We start from the raw sequence: 9,831 nt of genomic DNA, 5'->3' as shown, positions 1-9,831 counted from the left end.
TTAACAAAAGGGCAATATCTTGAATTTTGATCCTACAAAAATTGGTGGCGCTTCCATATGAGAGAGAGAGAGAGAGAGAGAGAGAGGTGAAATCCTTTTCACCGTCCGCAAAAACCGAGGACCTAAAAAGAGAATGGGGACTATTATGTGTCTGAAGGAATTGGGAACTGTGTATGATTTTCTTCCGGACTCAAAGACAAAGGAATAAAGCGTCCGCATTCATTCATACTTTTATGGATAACAAAGTTACAAACCTAACTTGACGCATTGAATGCCATATTGCATGGGGATTAAGACCAACATACAAACATTCCCTAGCTAGCTCCATATCACATATCTCTCTCTTTCTCTCTCTCCCTCTCATTATTTCATAAAGTTGAAGCTTTTGATTGCACCCTTGTTCATTCAAAAAATGAGCAAACAAATCGCCAAGTGAAAAAAGAAAATGATAACAAACTCCAAGGGACACATGAACATGGGCTCGGTTCTTTTTCTTAGGTGTCTTCTTCAGCAAAACATGATCTCCAATAATTACATTGTGCCCGTGTCAAAGCATGAAGGGCTCCCCGTTTTTCAATATTGTACTAAAAACATAGTGGCATTTTGATAAAAAAAAAAAAAAAATTTCCTGTTTCATAATGATTCTTATCCTGAATCATTCGGTAATAATTATAATAATAGTAACAACTAGAAAAAAGGAGTAATTAAACATTAGATTATATTATCAAAAACTACAGTGCCTTTTCTGTTTAGATGAATATCATAAATGCCTCCGCTCCTTGCAGTGATGATATGCAATTTTTGACGCGAGAACTCTTATATATACCATGAGAATTTTGATAGAGCTAAGACTTTGCTTCGAGGGAGCAACAATCATTGATTAATAACATTTTTTTTTTCTATATTTACTATGTGGCCATGAGTGATATCATCAATGTGCTGTAAAGAGAAGTTCAGAAACTTTCGGGCACAATATCATGAATTTGACTCTCTGCAAGAACACACGTCTAATTAATATAGAGACTTTGCAATAAAAAAATATACGGAAAATAAAAGTAAATATACCACAATTAGAAAAAAAAAATCATACTAAAATACATTGTTGATCCTAAAAGTTAACCTATTGAGCATTTTTTGTTCCTTAAATTTCGAGTGAACACTATTTATCCTTAAAGTTTGAAAAAATATGTTATTAATTTCGAAAATGAGTGTGTTAGGGCATCACCAACAGCTTCTCCAAATTTTTGTACTGTTTGGAGAATGAACAGTAACTTTTACATTTTAACTACCTAATTTTTTAAATCCACTTTCCAACAGATTCTCTATCCCATTCTCTATCTCATTTAAATATTATTTCTTCATTCTTTTTTTATTCTTTCTTTAATCTTTTTTAATCTTTCTTTATTCATTCCCACACAATCACAACAATAGCGGTCACCACCATGCCACTACCACTGCACCGCAAACCCACATCAACCACCACCACCATCAATCACCCTACCCCCCACAACCAACATAGCAACCCCCACCACTACCGCCACATCAGTCACAAAACCCAACCACTCCCACACCCACACCCACACTCATCTAACCCACCACCACCAGGAAAAAAAAAAAAAAAAGCCACCGCCACAACTCAAATACCACAAGCCACAACCTATCAACCACTAACATGCAATCTCCACCATCAACAACACAAACACCACCCATACCCAAATTAATTCAACCAAAACCCATCATTAAAACCCACGGCCAAAACCCACCATCAAAAACCGATTAGAAACCCATCACCACCCACGACCACGCCGATCTCATCGCCGCAGCAACCACTTCTCCACAAAAACCACGCCGCAACAACCACGCCAATCTGATGGGGTTGTCTCCTTGCCGATCTGAGAGAGAGAGGGGAAGGAAGTGCCGATGGGTTTCGGCCAAAACCCACCATCAAAAACCGATTAGAAACCCACCACCACCCACGACTGCGCCGATCTCGCCGCCACAGCAACCACTTCTCCACAAAAACCACGCCGCACCAACCACACCAATCCGATGGGGTTGTCTCCTTGCCAATCTGAGAGAGAGAGGGGAAGGAAGTGCCGATGGGTTTCGGCCAAAACCCACCATCAAAAACCGATTAGAAACCCATCACCACCCACGACCGTGCCGATCTTGCCGCCGCAGCAACCACTTCTCCACAAAAACCACGCCACAACAACCACGCCAATCTGATGGGGTTGTCTCCTTGCCGATCCTAGAGAGAGAGAGAGAGGAAGGAAGTGCAAATGGGTTTCGGGTTTGAAGAGGCCGGTAGAGCTTGTCGGAAGTGGTTTTCTGAAGATTTTTGAGGAAGAAGCTGATGGTATGGCTGTGGCATGGCATGGCGTTGAGGAAGAAGCTAGGAAATTTTGAGGAAGAAGCTGATGGTTTGGATGAGAGAGAAAGAATAGTAAAATTGTACCACTGGGCAATTTTTTAAGCACAAATAAGGGGATAGAGTTGCTACAGTGTTCTCTAAATTAAGAGAATTACTGTAGCAACTTCAAAACCAAATTTGGAAAAGGTACGTGTTTAGAGAAGCTGTTGGAGCATGAATAGTGAGGAAATTTGGAGAAGTTGAGTGTTTAGAGCATCTGTTAAAGATGCTCTTACAATACAAACTCATGGGCATAACTTACCCTTGAAAACTGGCTTGCAAGGGAAGGGTGTCCAAGAGCTTATAAACACACATTTAAACTTATACTTAATCCATGCGGGACACTAAGATCATAACATATCACTACGCTCTGTAGCTAATGCCTACGACGGCTCACTCTAGCAACACTGACCCGATGGTAGCATTTTCTCTTTTGGTGGCTCCACTCACCTATCAATTATTTTAATATAGCCTCTAGGTCACCCCCTTCAGGATCCAACCACAAAGCCGCAACTCATTTGATCACATACTCAATGAGCTACACCCAATTACTCGATGTGGTGGTTGGTTTTGATAACAAATATTACAATACAAACTCATGGGTAGAACTCGCCCTTGAAAACCGGCTTGCAAGAGGAGGGTGCCCAACAGCTGATAAAAACATGGTTAAACTTATACTTAATCCATGTGGGACACTAAGATCATAATAGGGTGTTATTACTCTGTTAGACAAATAGGTAAAGAAACTAACCAAAGTTGATGGAGGGATTGATTGCGCTCATTTTTTAAATCCCAAGGACTAATAGCTTTCACTTGAAACTTTAAGAACCAAAAATGCTCATTTTCTAAATTCTAATTACCAATAACACTAACTTGAAATTTCAAGGATCAAAGGCACTTAGTAAGTAAAATTTAGAAACTAACTGAAAGCTCAATTAGTGTGAAACACTAATACTTGTTTAGACCCCCAATTTTAAATTACGACTTAATTGCTTTTACTCTAACTTATCTAAGTGCAGAATAAGAGTAAATAAAATGCAATAAACTGTAACTACTCTAATGCATAAACATAAACAATAAACAATAAATGTAAAGCACAAGAATAAGAGAAGAGAGATGCAAACCCAAGATAACACCAAAAAGTGTTATTGAAGAGGAAACCAAAGAACTCAGCGAAAACCTCTTTGCAACCCTCCAAATTGAAATCGATCCACTAGTGAATAAGTTGAAGTACACAAATAACAAAAGATCCAATATACTTGAGCTCTCCAATACCGTCTAATTGCATCCATCAAGCCTCACCAGCTTCTTTTAGCAAATCCCTAAAACTTTCCAAGCTCCAAAACACTCTCTACACTCTAAATAAGTGTAGGTTATATTTGGGTACAAATCTTTTCTCAAGGTATAACAATGGGAGAGGGGAAGGAGAAGAGACTACAAGGATTTCTCACTAAAGGATGAGTAGTTCTCTCTCTCTAAAAGGTGGGTGTGTTGTGTTATAGAAACCTATCTAGGGATTTCTCTCTAAATAACCTCTTTTATTTTTGTGGGTAATGAGCGTAATGAGGGTATATATAGTATAGGCGAATGGTAAGAAAGTCACATTTAAAATCCTCTAGGCAGAGAATTTCACGGATACCTCGTGAGATGGCCTTTCTAGCGAAGTACTCGCGAAATGCAGCCTGGCACTTGACTCTTCAGCTTCCAACATATGCTTCTCTCATGGCCTTTTCACAGGTTCCTTTACTCACGAGCTTCTCACAAGATAGTCGCAAAACTGCATTGATCTTCATTGCAAGCTTGATTCTTCACCAACTTAATACTAAATCCAATACAATAAAATCCCATAAAATATAATGAAATAAATTATTGCAATTACAACACTTTTTGTCATGGAATAAAACCAACATAAAATATAGTTGTAAATCACAACTTTACACTAACATTGTATTTTGGCCAAAAAATTAATTATATCATTATCACGTAGCCACCAGACCAAATGTACAAAAGAGCTAGGTTATTGGGAAAAACCCGATTAGGGAATAGTCAGAGCTCGAAGTAACAAGTTCAAGTTTTGAATCTGGGTTTGGAGGACAAGCACTGAAGCTCGACCAACAAATGAGCCAAACTGAAAGCAATTCAAGTGTCATGATCAATACAACCGAGCACCAAGTTTGAAGAGACCGGTTTTCCTCATTGAGGAAACTAACATACCTAAATCACAGACATAATGGAGACCATTATACCCACCATTGAAGGCTCATTATAACCACCGTGGAAAGTTACCAAAAACAAGAAAATGTCCCATATACAAGGCGATATAAAAAACAATTATCTAGTAATTATTAGCTCTTCTTAGAATACACAGTTAAGTGGTACCATACCTTTATTCTAAAAAAATTGTGATATTTCATACCAATAAAAGTAAGCCAATATCATATTTTTATATTAAATGGTTTTTTATTTTTTAGTGGCATGGAGACCACTTTCATATTCATCAAATCAACTTCCTTATAGTAAAACTTTCCGGCTTTAGGATTGGAGTTATTAAGCACCATTGGCCTGGTACCACATCAGTGCCACTCGAGTTGTTTCCACTCTTTGAAAGGCATCCATTAGATCGGTCAACCTTATAATCAATTGCTTCATCAAGAAGTAATAGATAAATTAAGCTCTGTAGTGGAGTACTGGGTTTCATTTCATAGATCAATTATTATTAAATAATTCGTTTTAATAGTTTAATCCAGCAATCTAATTTACTCTATTATTTTAAACACTTGAGAAACTTGGAGGACATAATCCAAGGTAAAAGTCATATCTCTAAAGGCCAACTAATCAAGATGATTGAAGAAGGTAGTTTCCATTATTAATTTATCAAATAAGGTACCCAATAGCTAACCTTTGTGGTGGATGATACTTTTCCTTACAAAATTAACTAAAGGTCAAATATTGTTTGACTAGTTAAGAATGGAGAATTGTTGAGTTAGGGGGCTGTTCTATCACTTCTATGTTTAACTAAAAAATCTTGCACCACACCCAACTAACCCTTTGATTCATGAAAAAATTTTACCAATTTGAGAGAGAGAGAGAGAGAGAGAGAGAGAGAGAGAGCGAAACATACAAAAATGGAAAATGGAAGAATGATCACAAGTCACAACACTAGTAGTACAGTAGTATCATTTACAACTTTGGTGGCCTTAGCTCCATTTCATGATGTTTAGTTAAGGAATATAAGGACAATATGTGAAGTGGGCTGTAATTTCATTACCATTGTGGCAGTTATGTTGTGTGCATGAAGGACTTCAAAATTTTCAAATTCATGCATAATTGCATACCGACATCACAAAATTTTCATCGTATCTTTAGAAAAGAATGTTGCAAAAATCTTCATTAAGATGAGTATCTTCTTTGGATAAAGTGATTCACTTGCCCTAATTTAAGCTTGCTTTTTTTCCTTGTTTATATATTTTGCAAGAGAGTTTGATTAAAGGACAGTGCTAAACTTTGACTAATTAATATTTGTAATAGAAGGAGCACTATGTACCCTAAAGTCCATCACCACTCCTAAAATCTAAGAACATTCATACCATAGTATTGGAAAAGATAATGTTTAGATTACTCCACTCATGTTTTTTCCGATTATTCTACATCTTCCTATGCAATACTATTGTACTTAAAAATAAGTAAAACTTTAAAAAATTGCATATAAATCAAATAATCTGAATAAAAAAAAAACTATGGCAAGCAAGCAATAATTCGAGAAAATAAGCCCTAAAGAGGGTCAAGAAGAACGAGATTGTGATGAAGATTAGTCTAATTAATTTTATATGCAAATTGATCCATATATACCATATCCTAATTCCAATTTCCAAATAACATAATTCTTTTTTATTTTTTCTTCTTCTTCTAGATCTATCACTCAAGCGAATTTGTGGGTGTTTTAAGGTTGTGGCCCATTTTAGTTAACAGGTCCTATTCTTCAGCAGTTCAGCGTGCCTTTGCATAGAAAGGAGAGCTACACCACCACACAGAGACACAGAACTTATCTCATATCTAGGTTCTTCAAGTAAAGAGAACTATGAAATCACATAAACAAATCTGAACATATTTTCCAAACACAACAAACGAGAGATCCCCTTTCATTCTTCAAATCATCTTCCACTTTTACTTGTTTATACAATGACCCATAATTAAGTCCATAACAAATCCATGTTTACTGGTTTTACTTTTAGTCTCAATGTTCCCTTCAAGGTAAAGTAGTTCAAATAAAGAATATGATTGAGAAATAATAAAGAAATAGAAAAAGAGAATGATCTAGCAATCATAGAAGAAATCTAGTGATAGAAAACTAGTTCATGGTTGGAAATATTTCAGTTTCCATTGCCTTTAGGCCACCATATTCAAACTTCACTGCAAGCAACCTTGTCCAGACTCGGTTTTATCTAAGATTCATTCACGTTGGTGCTCCTGCATTAGTGCATTGTGCATAGTTTTAGCATATGAGTGACAATTATCTTCCCTTTTTTTAGCGCATTACTGGCCTATCTTAATGGCCAGCGTAACAAAATTACATTTTATGTACAAGGTGCTTTTTTTTTTTTTTTTTTTTGAGAAACAAACACACACACAAGGGAGAGGGAAATGGATTCTAACACAAAGGCACACTACAACTCCACTTAAATACTATGGTAACTTTTATTTACAAGGTGTTAAAAGTCACAAATTGATCTATGTGTGTGTATATAGTACAAATATATATATATATATATATATTTTTTTTTTTTTTGAGAAAGGTACAAATATAAAATTAATGAAGGTCAAAAAAATATATTATTAAATTTAAAAAAAAAAATAGAAGTGATGTTTTTTTTTTACACAAATAAAAAGAATTAGGGTTTGAATCCCTTCTTTACTCTCATTAAATTAAATTAAAAAAAAATAAATAAATAAATAAAAACATTAACAAAACGTTAACAAGCTTTTAATCTCACATTTCCAGATATCCATATTTGAATAATCAAAATCAATGGTCAAAGTAAGTTACATAACCTTCTCAAAAAAAAAAAAAAAAAAGTTACATAAGAAAACTAAAGGCTTTTATAATACAAATTGGTAAAAGGTTTTTGGAAATAATATTATCGTTAAATATTAGTTCTAGATAAGTCACACTCGATAACACATGATAACATAACGTGAGTTATAATCAAACCTATAGTCTCAAATCTCAAATTATTAATTTTAATTATAATTATTGAAACAAAATTATCTATAATATTAAGAAGTATTTTACTTTAGACTCTATCAATCATAATATATCACGTATTTGTTTATTTCTTTTAATTACTTTAAAAGGGGAAAAAACATGTAAAACGATACAATTGATGTAGCATATAAAGTGAGCACACAAATTAAGACATAGGATTTTTGTTTAGCATGACCTTGCTTGACCTTCCCCTCCCTCCAAATTGTGTGTGACCACATATGATAGAATTTATATAAGAGTAGGTCCCAAAAAATCCTTATACAAAATCCCAAACGTCCTTATACAATATAACTAATAATCCAAAACTCCCAACTGTTTATTCTTTCTCGGGGACAATTCTAGGCTGAGTCCCCAGTCAAAAAGCTTCTTCTATCTTTGTTGGCCTAAAAAGACATACATTAAAGGGCACCAAATAATTTGAACACGAAGCACTCAGCAGTGGTAGAAAAAGGAGTGTTTGAATGAAAGAGAAGAATATATATACAATGCACTTACTTAGATTACGCCCCAAACCCATCCCTTTTCTCTTTCTCTATCTTTCACCAATAACGGTTAACTTCATCTAAATAAAGGCGTAGCTATAGCAAAAGCCATCCCTAACTGTTGCTAGCTAAATCTGTGTGTTTTAATTGACCCCATGAAATTTGTGTCAAAGTGAAAGTTAGTGTTAGCCTATAGCTTTTCTCTCATTTCACAATCATACCATTTAGTTTTTCATGGGAACACACATTACATTAGAGCTCTAATTTTATATATATCTCCTTCTCTTTTGCTTAAAGTAAAGCACTCTCTCATAAAGCAACACTAAAAAGTAAAATATGGCATTATCTACTCAAAAGGGACGCTCATTTTGTGCTTTTAAGCTTCAAATAAGCATCTTTGGGCCTATACGTGGCCATGTGGGTGAAAGCAATATTCAAGAGAGGGAACAAAACTCGCACACAGAGAGAGAGAGAGAGAGAGAGAGAGAGAGAGAGAGAGAGAGTATAGTTAATAGTATTATGCTGGCCGGCCAGACTTTATACTTTAAAGGTAACAACGGAGGAAAAGTAGCTCTAATTTTGACATGACAGCCTTGTTAATGTAAAAGGTGATGGAATTACGTACCAGTACCACACTCCTTTTCCTAAAAGTTTTCATTATTTTATGCTTAGTATCTAAATCCACTAAACAAACTTAAGTTTGATTTTTTAAACTGAAAGGCCGGCATCATGAGACTATAATGGTTATTCTTATTTCTTAGCTCATAATATTCTCTGCAGTGAATTGATGGACTCCGTGCTTTACATGGTTGTACCCTCAGGGGTGGCTCAGTCTTGCACTCGAATGAATAAAAGGATAATTCTATCTAACTCAACCTACAAAGCAGGAGCTTCTCCAACACTGCTTGTACTGCTGTGTTTCTAATCAATTAGCACGGTTTAGTGCATCTAAATTTGTTAAAAGGGATTCAATTTAAATTTTGAACTCTACCCATCTTAATCCAATAAACTTAGTAACTCAAAAAATTTCATCTCTTTTTACAATTGTTAGTGGTGAGCTCATATGAAAGTAACGTTACATCAATCACACAACTTGCTATCTTAACAATCTATGAAGTTTTTTTTTTTTTTTTTTTTTTTGGTTGTATCCCGAACATGGTTCAATCTAATAAGTATAGTGACAAACATACCTTAACATGTTAAGAAAATCTATTGTATCCCTAACATGGTTCATCTTGACCAATTTACTTTGCCTAGGCTGCTTTACTTTTCTAAAGAATTTTACTTAGAAAATATTCCATGTATATGCTCTCTGCTGGTCAATTAGGATAGTGCCTTAACGTTGCAACTAGGTGTATGTAAAACCCAGTTGAGAAGGACCAGATAGAGTGGCATCTTCTATACCATGAATGCAAAAGCATTTTACTATAGATGATTAGATGTCAATAGGTATAAAGGGCAGAACCATGTGATGGAGTGTGCATACACAGCGCCTCTGTCAGCAACCCTAACATTATATCAACAATTCTCCAACGCTCCAGTCCGTATAAATTTCCATTTTCCACCATACAAAGAATATTTGAATGTATATTCCTTCCTCTTATGTGATCAATGACTTGAATGCATAAATTTCCACCTTATAGAATTTGAACGTTACGTATTTTATTCTATAC

The sequence above is a fragment of the Quercus robur genome, chromosome 7 (assembly GCF_932294415.1).
Source record: "Quercus robur chromosome 7, dhQueRobu3.1, whole genome shotgun sequence".
NCBI lineage: Eukaryota > Viridiplantae > Streptophyta > Magnoliopsida > Fagales > Fagaceae > Quercus > Quercus robur.
This window is presented reverse-complemented; position numbering follows the sequence as displayed.